Here is a 16,104-nt window from a genome sequence, read left to right on the forward strand (position 1 = left end):
CAGGACGCACACCATTCAAGTGCTCTTGGTCAGAAAGAGCAACAAACATGGACGCCAGAAGTAAAGGTTGTTTTCTCATGGCTGGTGTTTTCTTACAAATGCAAGTAGTGGGTCATTATGGTAGCTATATACTGTAGGCCATAATGTGCAACTACTAAAAATAAATGATAGCTACCAGTACTATTAACAGAATAACAATATATAATACTTTGTACAGTCAGTTGGTGGCACGGTAGTTGTAGTCCTGAATCCTCACGCAACGTCACAACTCGGGTATCATCGAAATTTCCCAAATTCCCACTTGTAAATACGACATTTGAGGGCCGTTCAGGTGCTCGCAACTCGTAAGTACGATATATCTGAGGAGCACATGAACGCAGCATATGGGTCCTCATTTACCCACTGGAAATGCATGGCTTTTCTTATGAGACACTGTGCCCAATAGTGTGTGTGTGAGTTGACAAGCACCATGCCAGTTGAAGCACAATTCAGCTAAATGTTGTGACTCGTGGGAAGTCAAGTGCAGCTTTGTCAGCAGCAAACAATGAACAGTATTTTGTTGGATTCATACTATTTGCTGAGATATGAATGGGTCCAGGGCAGAGAAGAGAAAGAGAACAATTCTCTAATTGGTGGGAACTAAAAAGCTAGAGGGGGATATTAAAGATCTGCAAACCCTTTCAAATGTTTGTTTTTATTGCACTGACGCCTAAAAGGAAAAACTAACTTGTATAAACTACACAAGTAACCATGGACAAGCGGGCATCTCCCCTTACTTCCGATGAAATGGAAATCAATTAAAAACAAAAACATGAAAGTGTATACAGAATTTGACCCAAACTCAATACAGCACCAACTGCTGACGGCAATCGCTGACACCAATAAAATCCCTCATCTGTTTTTTCATGATATATACCCATATCCTATTCACAATCCATCTCTGTATTTTGATGAAACCCCTTGCTGCTGGCGATGACTCCGAGAAGTGTTCCTACATGCAAGGCCACTTCAAAAATGCCCTGGCAGACCACGTCAGGAAAAACAGTGCCTGGAGAGTGAGGCCGCATGCACAACTGGACGATCCAATGTGATACTCTTTTGGATTCAAGCAGACTCTACTTTTGGAGGAGTAAGGGGAAATAATTCCTACCCCAGTGAGACACTTTCTCTTCAGTGGGGACAGTGGCTCTGGTCAGGATAGAGACATGGAGGTGGCAGCATCATGCGGTGAGACCGTTCCTCTTCAGTGGGGACAGTGGCTCTGGTCAGGATCGAAGAGAGCAACAGAGCAACGAAGAGAGCAACATTGCCTTTTATTTATTTACAAAGCACTAATTGGAAAGCTTCCCCTTTATCTGTCTTCACTCCTTACTCAGAACAACACAAGTCATCATACCCGCTCACAGTCTCATATCAGACTACTCATTCCACGTGCGAGGACTGAACTCGGAAAGACGGCTTTTTCTTTCTTTGCCCCTAACAAATGGAACAGTCTCCAGGATATTTTGAAACTGGAACTCTTCATCCCCCTAGAGTCCTTCAAAGCGCACATCGAGAGTACCAAGCGCGAGGAGTGCGCATGTTTTATTTAATGTACTTAAGTACAGTACAGTATTTAATCTTGTCTTGTCTGTCTGCAATTTTGTTTTCCTGTATGTGTATTGTTGTACCAGGGCGCCCTTGTAAATGAGAGCCAGCTCTCAAGAGCCCTCCCTGTATAAATAAAGGTAAAAAAAAAAAAAAAAAAGGATAGAGACAGAAAAGAATAACAGATACGATATTTTGAGGAAAATGTTCTCCAAAATGGCTCAAACTAGACGGCACTCAGTAGAGTGCCTCCGCAAAATTTTTTTTTTTTTTTTTTTTTTTACAAAGTTTTCTGGTGTGAATCTGTTTGAGAGTTATGCGCCTTTTTGTGATTGGCCACCTTTTGACCAGTGTGCGTGAAAATGAATTAGTCCTAAGTTGGCCCATGACCTACTTTTCGGGCAATTCCATTTTGTGAGATATCCTGCCGACAGACGGACCTCCCGGCCAACTCACGGAGCGGAGGTAAGGTAATTAAAGAATAGATTCATCTTCCAACATTACAATAATGCGAAACACACAGCGAAAATCATGATATTGTAATAGCCCAGTCAGACGCTCGGCCTTAGTCCTTTGGACCCTGAAGATAAGTGTGCAGTGGAGGTCTCGTTGCAGTGTAAGTGAGCTTGAACTCGTCTGCAAAGAAAAATGGGAGAAAATGTGCCGTGTTGTTATGCTGCTAAAGGCTTATCCACAATGGATTCACTGTAAATGCTGCGTCTATAGGATGGGCACTCGTACAAAAGCAAGGTCCATTTTAATAGGTTTTAAAGCCTCGGGGACAATACAAACTAGAACCTTTGCAAAGCTGTGTAGATGTTTGATATTCACTGCTGAGATGAAGGGGTAACATCAGTGATGGTAGGGAAGGTTGGGGCGGTTGTGGCCAGACAGTGTGGAAGATAGAGTGAAGGAAACCATGACGCTGGCAGATGATGGAGGAGACTCGGAGAAATCCGAAAGAGGACTGACAGCCTGTGATGGATTTATGGTTTCGTGTGAGCTCATACTGTGAATATGTCCGCTGCTTTCTAATGTTGACTGATGTATGTCTCAGAGGATGTGCACCTGTCCAGAACACGTACAGCTGGCTTACTATTAAAGGGGTTATAGAAAAGGCCTGTCGTGTACTGAAATGGTGTAGGATTTCCATTTTGTTCCACAGCAGGACATAGGAGAAAGGGAGTGGGAGGAGCTGATGGTTTACTGGTAGGTGCATCGCTAATTGACAGTTGCACAACCGGTTTTCTGGAGGACAATGTCATTTTGATATTATAGATTAAAATTAATTCACATTTTAAAAAGCTGTCATGGTGGGGCCGGCCAGGTGAAACCTAAAGGACAGTTAACTGCCACAGAGTTGGCTAGGAAGCTGAATGTCATCTGTAGTCCCTGGCCAAGAGATGTTCTCTTGGCATTTGTGCTTACACTCCCCTTGAACTTGAAGTAGTCTGTTTATGGTTTTGGATAATGGCTGTGTTTAATCTTGAACTCAATTCTGCACAGCAGCATACACTATTGATTTTGATGCTTTGTTTTGAATAGCAAAAGATTTCTTGGTGATCAGCTTATGTGAGGAATGTCTTTTTAGGTATTCATAAGTGCACAGACATTTGATCTCAGTGGATGATTGTTTACTGAGTCAACTTTACACCTCTGTATGACTTTCAGTCCTCTAGTGAGCCTCTACTAGGTGTAGCTGTAATATTTATCCCTAATTAAAGGAACACGTTAACATTTTGGGAGATACGCCTATTTGCCATATTTCTGATGGTAAGACGAGAAGAGAGATGCCCTTCTCTTCTCTGTGCGTGCATTACAAAGTAGCCCCGCGCCGCTCCTGCTAACTACAATGGCAGTGAACGGTCCTCCAGTCCAGGAACTGAAGTTACTTCCGCGTTGACTGGGGTGCATGCGCTGTGTGCAGTCAGTACTTCCTGGTATGTATTTACTTCAATTTACATCTGATCAGATGATAGATAGATGTTAGATTTCGAAGAACAGGAAAAAGCAAGTCTAGCTGCTCTGTTCTGCGCAATTTGCAATTTCATGAGTCCTGTCTTTATTGCAGAGGTCCAAATGACAGTACAATCATCATGATGACATAACACTAAAGTTTGTATAACCTGTCTACTTGTAATAGATGTTAGGTATATTGCACATCTCCTGAATGATGGCTCTTAAAATGTTTTATGGTGTTAGATGAAATGTCACCCAGGTCATTTGGAGCAAGGCCTCTAAATCAAGCAAAATATGTTATCGAAGGTCATATAAAATATTATAGAGGGCAAAGCATCCTTTTGGTGCCTTGCCCAGGAGTGAGTGAGGGGGTCATTTACGTTTTGTCACTGGTACAGCAAAATGGGGAAACGTGGGAATGGTTCCCAGCTCTACTGTAGGACTATGTATGAAAGCTTCTTTTATTTTTGATTCACAGAGTCCCTAGTCTAGAACTTGTCAGGCCCTAGTCTAGGACTTGTCAGTCTCCTCTCCTACCACATGACATTGCATGAGGTACATACATGCAGAATGCATCACTACATTCTGCATGTACAGTATGTGTGTTACCCCCTCACACATTTCCCCCAGGTTTAAGAATCTCCCTGTAATATAAAGGTGTGTTTGACATTTGGAGGGGGAGATGCATAAAACTTAAAATGGTTCACAGTCCACCTTAACATGTTGGTAGGTATAGAACAGAAGGGAAGCATCCGTCGAGGATGGTTTATTCTGAGAGGTTACTGCAGCACAGCATTCTTCTCCATCCATCATCCCATTGACAGGCTGTCTCCATGTCGGGTGCTACTGTAAGAATAAATGTCCCTGTGGCAGGAGAGGCAGCCTCAATGCTCCACCATAACCTTCTGATCTGTCCCTAAATGTGACTTTGTGTGTATCTCTAAAGAAGAACGGGGAGGGGTTTTGGAAACCGCTGGCTGTTCTACTGTCTTGTCTGGGATTTGTGTGGGACCCTCACTTTGATCTCAGCGTTCCAGACAACTAGACTAGGCTAACTGATGGACTGTTTGGGCTACTGTATAATGACTAGACTAGGCTAACTGATGGACTGTTTGGGCTACTGTATAATGACTAGACTGGGCTAACTGATGGACTGTTTGGGCTACTGCATAATGACTAGACTAGGCTAACTGATGGACTGTTTGGGCTACTGCATAATGACTAGACTAGGCTAACTGATGGACTGTTTGGGCTACTGTATAATGACTAGACTTGGCTAACTGATGGACTGTTTGGGCTACTGTATAATGACTAGACTAGGCTAACTGATGGACTGTTTGGGCTACTGTATAATGACTAGACTGGGCTAACTGATGGACTGTTTGGGCTACTGTATAATGACTAGACTGGGCTAACTGATGGACTGTTTGGGCTACTGCATAATGACTAGACTAGGCTAACTGATGGACTGTTTGGGCTACTGTATAATGACTAGACTGGGCTAACTGATGGACTGTTTGGGCTACTGTATAATGACTAGACTGGGCTAACTGATGGACTGTTTGGGCTACTGTATAATGACTAGACTGGGCTAACTGATGGACTGTTTGGGCTACTGTATAATGACTAGACTAAGGCTAACTGATGGACTATTTGGGCTACTGTATAATGACTAGACTGGGCTAACTGATGGACTGTTTGGGCTACTGTATAATGACTAGACTGGGCTAACTGATGGACTGTTTGGGCTACTGTATAATGACTAGACTGGGCTAACTGATGGACTGTTTGGGCTACTGCATAATGACTAGACTAGGCTAACTGATGGACTGTTTGGGCTACTGCATAATGCACCATTTGATTCGTATGCTTTATCTCCAAGGTCAGCATCATCAAACAAGAAGAGCGGTAGGCAACATCAAAGAGTTTCTCCACTGGGTGCTAAATGACATGGGGCTGCGTCTGTTGTGCTGCAGCACACGGCCACTTGAGCCATGTAACCTTTTTCCTCACACACTAATGTGCATATGCACACATGCACATCACACACTGGTCATTGTGCTGGGTTTGTATGCCTAATTGCCATTGATTGATGAAGCTCCATCATGTGAATAAAAGATGGAGATGCCTTATTAGAGACAATTGTGCACGCACGGAGGACAGGTGTGTAAACTCAACTGCGACAAGAGTCCAAATATGGTGTGCTTTATTATGGTGTGCTTGGCCATGATATAAGCTACTGGCACTATAAGTTAGTGTGTATTGTTTAAATTGTTGTGTAAGGTAAGCACTTTAAACGCTGCTTTTTGTAAAGCACTAAAAGTGTATTATTGTTGTTATTTAGTATTATTGTACTTTAATATGTTTCAGCCCTTACCTGGTTTATTGCGTGTTCATATCGAGAGTTGCACATATAAAATAGGGATCATTAAGTAATGATATGGGTATTTTAATGAATAAATAAATGCCCTTCCCTGAATGGCAATATCCTCTCACATGATGGAAGTGAATAGGAATTACTGAAGGTTTGTTATGCTATTCTCAGGTTCAGAAAGTATGGAAAATGTAAATGAAATTTTAGAACATGGCCAAGTCCGCCTGACTGCCTCACTCTCTGTGATCCTCTCGATTGCGTTGTGTATTCCCCAACCACTATGCCAACTAGGCATGCCATCCACCCTCACCCCTCAGTGAATATCAGCGATGCTGTTAATAATCTTAATCATAGCAATAAATCTACCAAGACAAAACTTAAGTTGAAAAAGTTTTGAGCATACATTGAATCAGGATGTGCTGTCGCACTGGGCTTTTGGAATAAGTTAACAGTAACAGCCAAAAGCCCATGAGGAAACTGAACAGTGAGAAGAGCTTCATTAAGCATTTACAAAATGTGACAGGGGAAGACCAATTAAAATATTAAAAGTACAGACACATTCCCGTTGATGCATGACTCACCGATAACCTAAAAAACTGAAGGAAAAACACAGCAAACAATGCTGCATCATGCTGTAAATGCAGCTGGTGGATATAGACCCTTTTCACGGGGGCCATTTGGGTCGAAAAGGCAGAGTAAACACAGGTGCAAGCAAAACACTGATGAGGGTTTCCAAATTACAATCATGGAAGTTGGAAACCCTCATTAGTGTTTTGCTTGCACCTGTGTTTACCCTGCCTTTTTGACACAAAATGGCCCCCGTGAGAAGGGTCTATTACATCACAAGCAGAATGCACACACATCAGAGTGCCAGCCCTGACCAATTTGGTGCCCTAGGCAAGATTGTAGCTGGTTCCACTTGCACTTGCACTTCTGCCTCCCTCCCTCTCACTCCCTTCCCTCTCCCCTCTGTTTTTCTCAGCCCATCTCTTAACTAGGGATGTAACAATATGAAATTTCACAGTACGGTATGTCGGTACAGTATCTACCAAAATACCATGGTATTTCATGGTTTTAGACCCCCCCTTCCCCGCTCCTTTTGAATCAATTAGCATTTTCAGTAGTAGTAGTAGTAACGTTAGCTCATTAGCTGTAGCACACCAGTAGCTGTTTCTCTCCCCGGCTCACAGAGAGGGGAGGGGAGCAGTCTGCTGGAGCCTGGCTCACACCGCGGGCTGCAGGTGGAACCTGTCACAAAGGTAGCGAGGACTTGGCCCTCCCATTTTGAGCGAAGATGTGATTGGTCAATTTTACTGTCATTCCAAATACTATCTCATTGGATTAAACATACACCTGCCCTCAGCTGAAATTCTGCGGGCAAGCCTATCACAGCGCAGCATAGAGCTGCATATCTTCCCAGCAGCTGTGAAGTGCAAAATTATTTTTTAGTATATCTTATAGTAGTATATATATTAGTATATCTAGAGGTCCCTGATGGTTCCTCTCTGTCTCAGGCCCACTTATACACCAGGAGAGCTGTCTGTCTAAACAAAAACATAGATGTGTGAATTTGTTTTACTGCAATTGACAGTTGACATACTACCCTACGAGCAAAAAATATGTTGTGACTCTGCAACCAAGTCAAGATATTGCATCTACATTTTGAAATGGTTAAATGTACAGCTGTCAGTGAGTATCAACCAGTTTTTGCAACTGATAATCTGTTAAATGTGCAAGCTTTGATGTTTGAGAAGAGGAAAGAATGCTACCTATTATTGCCTTAGGGCTGTTATTTTTCACAGTGAATGGAGGGAATGGAAAATGACAAGTATTTTAAAGCTTTGATGAATTAATTACTTCATGGTATCCTTGTAAAAAAAAATGAAGAATCTGCGATGAATATGAATCTTAAATTTCATCGTTAGTGTGGTTTTTCCATGCGTTATATATACTGTATGCGATATCTGCACACGTAAAGACAAATTAGAATAGGCTGCTCAGTGGGGGGCTCGTAACAAGTCTTGGAATGTGCCATGCTGTGTTAACGAGCATCAGGGTAATAATAATGAACCCACTGCTCGAATAATTTGCCCGCTTACACAGAGGTTGCGATAGACTTTCTCATCATTTTGATGGACAGGGTCATAATGAATAAAAAAGCAGCATCCACACACTCAAATCCATGCAAAAATCTTCTTTATTGCAAGCTTTTGGTCATAGACCTTCAGGTGGACAGACGGAGTCATAAAAATGCATCTGCTATCTATTCGATCACAATCTTACTACTGTAATTGGGGAGCTGTCTGTTTGGAGTTGCAAGTTCTGATCGCCTCCCAAATTTGCCAAACACTTTTCAGGGGTCTGGAATGAATCTGGTTAAAAAAAACACTGAAAAATCCGCCCATGGGGGCACTACAGTGATATTTAAAATGTTTAGGCCTTCATACACAGAAAGGCCCTTTTGACGAGATAGCCCACCTGGGCAGTAGGCACTGAAGACAGAGGGGAGTCAAACCCAGGACCTTCTAGCTGTGAGGCGACAGCGCTACCATTGCGCCACCATGCCCCCAAGCTGCTTAGAAAACTAAAAGCAGGTCCTGACCCTACTCTCCAGAACGGCACCTGGATAGTGGTGGTGCAGATGATGGGCAAAGTCGTTGAATGTGAGATTTCTGTAGGGACAAACAAGGTGATAGGATCTTCCTGCCAAGAATTCCTCACCATGACAGAAATAATGAGCTTCCTTTCACCTTTGTCAGACATCAGCAGTGTTTCCCCTACCGTTCTACAGGCCTGGCGGGCCTGCCAACATTTCAATAAACCTTTATGGCATATTATTACAATACAACAATACTGGTGGTGAAGAGAGGATTCCCATGTGCACAGCCAGTAGAAAAATCAGGTGCTGGTCGGTTGCAGGATAAACATGAAATGAAAAATTAAAGGAACCACCGCAACACTGAAAATGACTTACTGATATTTATTTGTGAACGTGAACAACAATACTGGTGTTGACAGTAATAGCAGATGCCAAATCATTCAAAACAATAAGCATTTTGCTTTTACGAGCATCGTGCCAGCGTGCGGCGCTGTTCCAAAACGTGTCAACGTGTGTCGCTGCCTGGGAAACGCACATCCCATAATGCAACTATTCGCATCGCATCCCATAATAGTATGATGATACTTGGGATGCCATTGCGAACATAGATACGAACAGGTTAGCTAAAAGTTTAGCGTCGCCAGCGAGGGCCCCCACCGTTGCAGTTGGGGTACATTTCGAAATCCCTCCAGGCCTGAAAAAATGTCTAGGGGAAACACTGAGCAGTTCCCAATCAGATTGGCTTTCTCAGTTACCATCAACAAAGGTCAAGGGCAAGATAATGACTGAGTTGGAATATCTACCTCAGCCAGTGTTTGCTCATGGCCAGCTCTACACAGCCTTCTCCAGGGGAAAGCGAGCCAGCAGCATGAAAGTACTTATTGGAGGTGATGAGGAGGGAATAACAGACAACAAGATAACTGTAAGAAGCTGCTATAATCCTATACTCATACCAACATTTCCATAGCTGCGCCCATTGCCATAGTGGAACATTTAATATTCAGAACAGAAGAACAAACTCAGATTATGCATTTATAAGAGAGAAAAGATGAACAGAGACATCGACCATGCGGTCACTTTTCATGTCAACACATAGGAAGCGCACACACAGTGAGATTCCTTCTATAAGCCTTGAGGGCTTTTCTAAATCTCACCTGCACAATTTGCTTCTTCTCTTTTGTTGTGTTTCTGCTGATGTGTTTTATCGTGCAAATAAATAAATAATGCAGTGACAGCTGGGTGCCCGCTTGAGCAAATCAAACGCATGCTGCAGAGGTGATTGTCATTAGGTGCTTAGATGCTTTGCCTCACACAGATGGTTTCTCATGGCCGTTTTAACTTTGTTCTGAAGTCGACAAGATTCTTAGAACGGCGGGATCATGCAAGCACTCCCTTCCTGCAGCGTGCGCTCCTCCTGCGCCAGGAGTGCAGCTGCTGTACCCGCAGATGCATGTGCTCCTCCGGCACCAGGAGTGTAGCTGCTGTACCCACAGACAGCTGCCGTCCCCACAGACGCGTATGCTCCTCCGGCACCAGGAGCGTAGCTGCTGTACCCACAGACAGCTGCTGTACCCACAGACAGCTGCTGTACCCACAGACGCCTGTGCTCCTCCGGCACCAGGAGCGTAGCTGCTGTACCCACAGACAGCAGCTGTACCCACAGACAGCTGCTGTACCCACAGACGCCTGTGCTCCTCCGGCACCAGGAGTGCAGCTGCTGTACCCACAGACAGCTGCTGTACCCACAGACGCGCTTCCAAGGAGCAGAAAGAGCACATGCTGTGAGATTTCCTCCCGCTGAAGCTCGTGCTTGCAGGATCGGGAAATCAGAGTCTTGCTGACTTCTGATCACTTCCCTGGGAGACATGTTTAAAACTGGCTGAAGTTGGCTGCCGTGCTGGTAGTTCTAGTCTCCAATCTGTCAAAAATGGACAGCCTTCAGATTTTTGCCGTCATTGTTAAAAAAAAAATCTGTAAAAGATGGAAACTATTGACTGACATTGATGTACATAACATAATCATGTACACATGTACATCAGTTAAGTCTTGTCTTTGTGTGGAATACTCCAGCTGTGGAGATCACTAATGAGACAAACTCAAATGTTTTGTTGTGTTTGTTTGGTTTTGTTTGTTTGGTTTTTTAGTCTCATCAGTTCTTTGGATTTCTTGGGTTTCTCTCCTGGTAAGTGATTCCTCTGAATCAAGTAATGACATTTAACATGTGATCTCTGGTCTGACAGTTCACAATAAATTGATACTAATAGATCTTAATTACCAGCATGAAGCTGACTTACTCTGCTTGGGGCTCATTACAGATGAAACCATTCTCTGTGATTTTGATGGTCTTGCTGAGAGAGCTGAAAGCAGTCTGAATCACACTGCTGCCTGTTTCATCCATCCATCTTCACACCTCATCTTCACACATTCAGGACATATCAAACTAGTGACAGAATGACTGATGGATTGGTCTTTGTTTTTTGTTTTTTTATTTTATTCGTTTATTTGGATGGGACAGTGCAAAATTAATGAACACAGAAACCACAGAACAGATAGTAAAACCTGGAACATAGTAAAAGTGTAAAAATTGCCGGATTTAGCATGAGGCTAATTTCCATCCGTTGTCCCATAAAACATAAAACACAAAAAACAGAGCGTAAAACGTAGAACAGAATAAAAACATACATAAAACATAGGTAGCAGCAGTACACTCTAAAACTACGTAAAACAAGTAACAACAAAACACTCTAAAATACATGGCAGCAATTACACTTAGAAAAATAAAAATACATAATAATAATACACACAAAAAGAGAAGAAAAACATACTACCTGTGGACACATGACTGGTTTGTTTTCAGCCATTTTTTAAGTCCACCTTTAAAAGCGGCAAGGGTGGGGCTGTCCCTTATGGAGACGGGGAGACTATTCCATGTTTGGCTGCCTTTTATCGATAGGACATTTTGACCAAACGTGGTCATTCTGCGATGGACCTTACAATCACCTCTGGTGTCTGATCTAGTGCCGAGTCCAGTGAGTCTATTTTTTTGGATGAATTCCTGTAACGGAGGGGGAGCTAGTCCATGTAGGCATTTGAAGAAGAAACAGGCACTCTTTAAGACCTTGAGATTTTCAAAGCTCAGGAATTGATGTTGTTCCAGAATGTTACAGTGGTGGTATGACAAAGGTTTTCTAGCAAATGCCTTGATGGCTCTGTAATATAGCTGTTCAATAGGTTTTATGACAGTGGCACCTGCAAACGACCAGTTTGTGAAGCAGTATTCAATGTGAGAGAGAATCATGCAGTGAAGATATGTTTTAGCTGCATCAACTGTTAAGAAAGGCCGGATTTGTCTAAAATTAATTGTGCTTTTCATTTTTTTGATGTGTTTCTTGAAGGAAAGGTTCAAGTCCAGAATGACTCCGAGGTACTTGAAATGGGAGACCAATTCCAATTCCTCCCCCCCCAGAAACACATTGGACCTTGTGATACCAACTGGTCGTTTGCTGAACATCATGCATACAGTTTTTTTTGTATTTAGCAACAGGCACGTGTTTTGCAGCCAGTGTTGGACCTTTTCCAATACATTTGTGAGTTTACAGGAAATCAGGTCGGTTGTTTTTCCCTGTACAAAAATGACCGCGTCGTCAGCGTACATCTGCACACTGAAGTCAGGGCATATGTCCGGCAGGTCATTGATGTACAGGGAAAATAATAATGGCCCAAGGATCGATCCTTGCGGCACACCGACTGGGTTATCAAGAAAAGGGGACCTGACACCATCAACCATAACACACTGTTTTCTGTTTGTTAAGTAGGACTTAAACCATTTAATAGTATCAGCAGAGAAATTGAAATGAGATAATTTACCCAGGAGTACTTGGTGGTTGACAGTGTCAAATGCCTTTCTAAGGTCCAAGAACACAGCACCAACATATGTTTTTGTCGAGCATATGCTTAACCTTCTCAATGAAGAGACAGTTAGCTGACTCGGTAGAGTGATGAGCACGGAAGCCAAATTGTAGTGGGTGGATTGGGGTGTGACCTTCGTCGAGATGTTTAATCATTTGCTCAGGACAGCTTGATTAATTAATAGAGTAAACTGTTACCCTTGATCGATTGTGAGCAAATGCAAATCAAGATCACTGCCTGGACATATTGCTGGCATTTTGCAAGCACACAATGTTCTCTCGATGCCGTTCACAAAATTGTCCCTGGCACTATAGGCTCAGCTGGCATTGGGACGGAAATCTCATTTAGGAACCCCTCCCATTTTCTCCTCACTTGTACTTGGCCAATTCCCCTGCTGTCCCGAACGAGCTGTACTGTAGACTAGCATTATGCCTCCAATACATGTGCAGTCGCCAGCCACTTCTTTTCACCTGACGATGAGGTTTTTCTCTGGCAGGATGTAGTGCGTAGGAAGATCATGCTATTCCCCCCAGTTCCCCTCCCCCCCGAACAGGCGCCCCGACCGACCAGAGGAGGTACTAGTGCAGCAACCAGGAGACCGGCTTCCCACCCGCAAACACGGCCAAATGTGCCTGTATGGACGCCCGACCAAGGTTGTCACTCTTAGGCAAGACATACAGTAGGCGAGCCAGCCCTGCAGACTGCACTGTGATACAATAAACAACTTCTCTCGAAGTTGTTTATTGTGGTACCAGTACCTCAACCTTGTTATACTGTAATTGGTAGAAGTTTGTTGCACTGTCAGCAGTTACGACAGCACAACAAACTTCTACCAATTACAACAAGGTTGAGCTGTCGTAACTGAGTCAGCAGAACATGGTGGTGGGGGGGGGCATTCTGAAAACTCAAGTCAGTTCTGTACTGACTTTTAGTTTTCAGATTATTATTTTTTACGATTGAACCATTTTCGGCTTATGTACAATTTGTTTTGGCAGAAATATACCTTCATACTTTCATAACTATACATTTTTAGCTTTCATCGCCTCAGTTACGACCTGGCAGTGTTTGCTCCATCCATTGAGCTAGGTCGTCAATTTTGACAGGGTGGACCTACGTCTTTTTTTGTGGAGCTGTGGACTTTGGCATGCATGCAAGAAGTATCTCGGAATAGGATTTGCAGAGCGTATGGTCCCCAGGGATTTATGCAAGAAAATGTTGGAACCAAAGTGTCAAATCCACCATTTAAAAGTATCAACATGACCTTTAATTCATAATTCATGAAATAGATTGATTCTTCTTGCAAAAAAAACCCATGACCAGTCGATGCCATGAAATGTCATCATCTTGACTTTCTTGATAGTTCATCGATGTTCAGTGCTCCTCTCTTCTCATTCTTTTTCTAAATGTCAAATATAAATTATTTCTATCTACTCACTACCACAGTACATGTTGTCGTGGGAAAGCAGCGAGAACGTGTCCTTGCATCAGTCTGTGCTCTGAGCTGACTTGAAGAACTAAAGTAGAGGGATGAGATGCTAGGCTAAGAACCTTTTGCCTGCAACAGAGGGGAGTTGCAGAGACAGCACTTGCACTCTCATAGGCCAAAACAAATCAATATCCCAGAATCAGTGGCCTGCTTGCCTTCCCAGAAGGTCACAAGACATCCTCATGAAAATGCAGAAGGGTCAAAGAGATGTACCGTAGAGATAGCTGGTCAACGTCTCCAGGCCCTACAGAAGATTGACTGATGCCTGTAAAAGCATAGGGATTTGTGATGGACAGAATAGATGTAGGAAAGAGAACTGAGAGCCTAGAAGACCTCCCACCAGACCAGGAAAGAATAAGACTGCAGCCAGCCATTGTACATGTACAAACAATGGAATTCACTCTAGCACCTAGGCCTTTGGAACAACCCAGAAAGCTTCATTGCATGTATTTGTCTGCATGTATTTGTTTGAGGTTCTTTTAACCTCCATTTACATTATTTCAACGATAACATAAGTATAGAAGCAAAGATTGATTCAAATGTACTCAATTTGTTACGGTGCCGTATAGGCAGAAGACATTTTCCTGTTATTATGTGATATCATACTGAAGTACATTTCCATAGAAAACTGTTTTTTGAAACAATGGAGAATGGTGGGGGAGAACGACACTACAGTACATTGTGCCTTTTTTAGGATATATAATAAATATCACTCAGGTGTAAATGTTAAGATACGAGATAAGATAAGACACAAATTCATTCATTGCCTCTATATCAGTGTGGGATTACATATCAGAATATTGGTTCTCTGACAGATTAATGTTGCAGATCAGGCCTAGTTCATGTTCATAATTAATGATTTGATTGTCCAAAGCGTTCAGAATTATCTAAATTATTAAAGTGTTTTCCTTTGTGCAAGCAACGTAACTTGTCTACTTTTGTAGAAAACTTTTAGACCTTTTAGCCACGCTCTATGGATCGGAATCTCGCTCGCTCGCTCTGTTCCCCGATTTTGGTCACGTGGGTGAAAGTGTGCCACGGGGAGGGAGATTGCAGACTCTCAATGGGGAGACCCGTGTTCGATTCCCAGCAGGGCCACTTCCACAAAATACAATAGGCTGTTAGTCTCTTAGTCTTTTTTCTTCTTCTTTTTTTGAGTTATACATCTGTGCTACATTTAGATGAAATGACAAAACCGATAAAGTAACTGTGTGATGAGAGCATTCCTCAAGTTAAGCACAGATTGAGTTAAACTCCCACTTCTTCTTCAGTGGACCCAGTTTACTGGTAGTAATAAAGGGGAGAGCCAAATGACCTCACACACAATCAAATAAAATGCATATAATGAGAGGAAGCCAGAGAAAGGTTATTAAAGCTGTCAATCTCTCTTTCACGTTCTCCCTTTTTGTATGCCTGTGATTTAAAAGTATAGCACACTGCAGATAGGATCTAAATGACTTGCCTGTCAGTAGGTTTCCATCTTGCTGACTGGCACCTACAGTATGCTCCTAAAATCCCTTTTAACAGGATCAGTGTTGTTGGTCATTGTTCACGATCCGGCTAGCAGCTCATCTTGGGGGCTTTTGAAACTAAACAATTTCATAACAAGACACAGAAGCTCTGTTTGAAATCGTTCCCTATTACAGAAGTAGTGCACTAGCCTAGAAACTCTTTGACCGGAATTCTGTTCCTAGCGAACAGTTTGGACTCAAGTTTACGTATTTCCTGTCAGTTATTGTATTAGCAAACAATAACTGACCGGAAATAAACTTGAGTCTAAAACTCATCCCTAGCAACAGAATTCCAATTTCAAACAGAGCTAAAGTCTAATAAGGTTGTTTAGTTGTTGGATGCAAAGGAATATGCATTCACCACAACTGCTGTGGCTCACACGCCTGTTGCGTCCACACAGACAGCGTTGCTGCGCTGCCTTCCAGTAAACCCAGCAGGAGCCGGTTTATTGGAGTGTCACGTGGTAAAATAGACTCCAGATTTCTAGATGAGCCGCAGCTGAGACACAGCAGAGCCTCGCTGCTCACGCAGGCTGTGTGGCTGGTCTAACCTGTTAACATGGGCGGCGAAATTACAAACCAGAAGTTCCATCACGCACACGCTGTGTGTCCCGGGCATAGCGATCCCTCCGAGACGCGCAAGCAACGAGCCGACCACATGCTCCCCTGCATCTACATT

The 16,104-nt window shown here is 43.0% G+C and overlaps 1 protein-coding gene across 1 annotated transcript in view; it reads left to right on the forward strand.

Moving 5' to 3' along the window:
- The window catches only part of ipo11 (importin 11), a 222,691-nt gene that overhangs the window by 186,234 nt on the left and 20,353 nt on the right, over positions 1-16,104 (forward strand). The gene's annotated exons all lie outside the window — the stretch shown is intronic.

The sequence above is a fragment of the Poromitra crassiceps genome (genome assembly GCF_964638095.1).
Source record: "Poromitra crassiceps genome assembly, chromosome: 10".
Lineage (NCBI taxonomy): Eukaryota > Metazoa > Chordata > Actinopteri > Beryciformes > Melamphaidae > Poromitra > Poromitra crassiceps.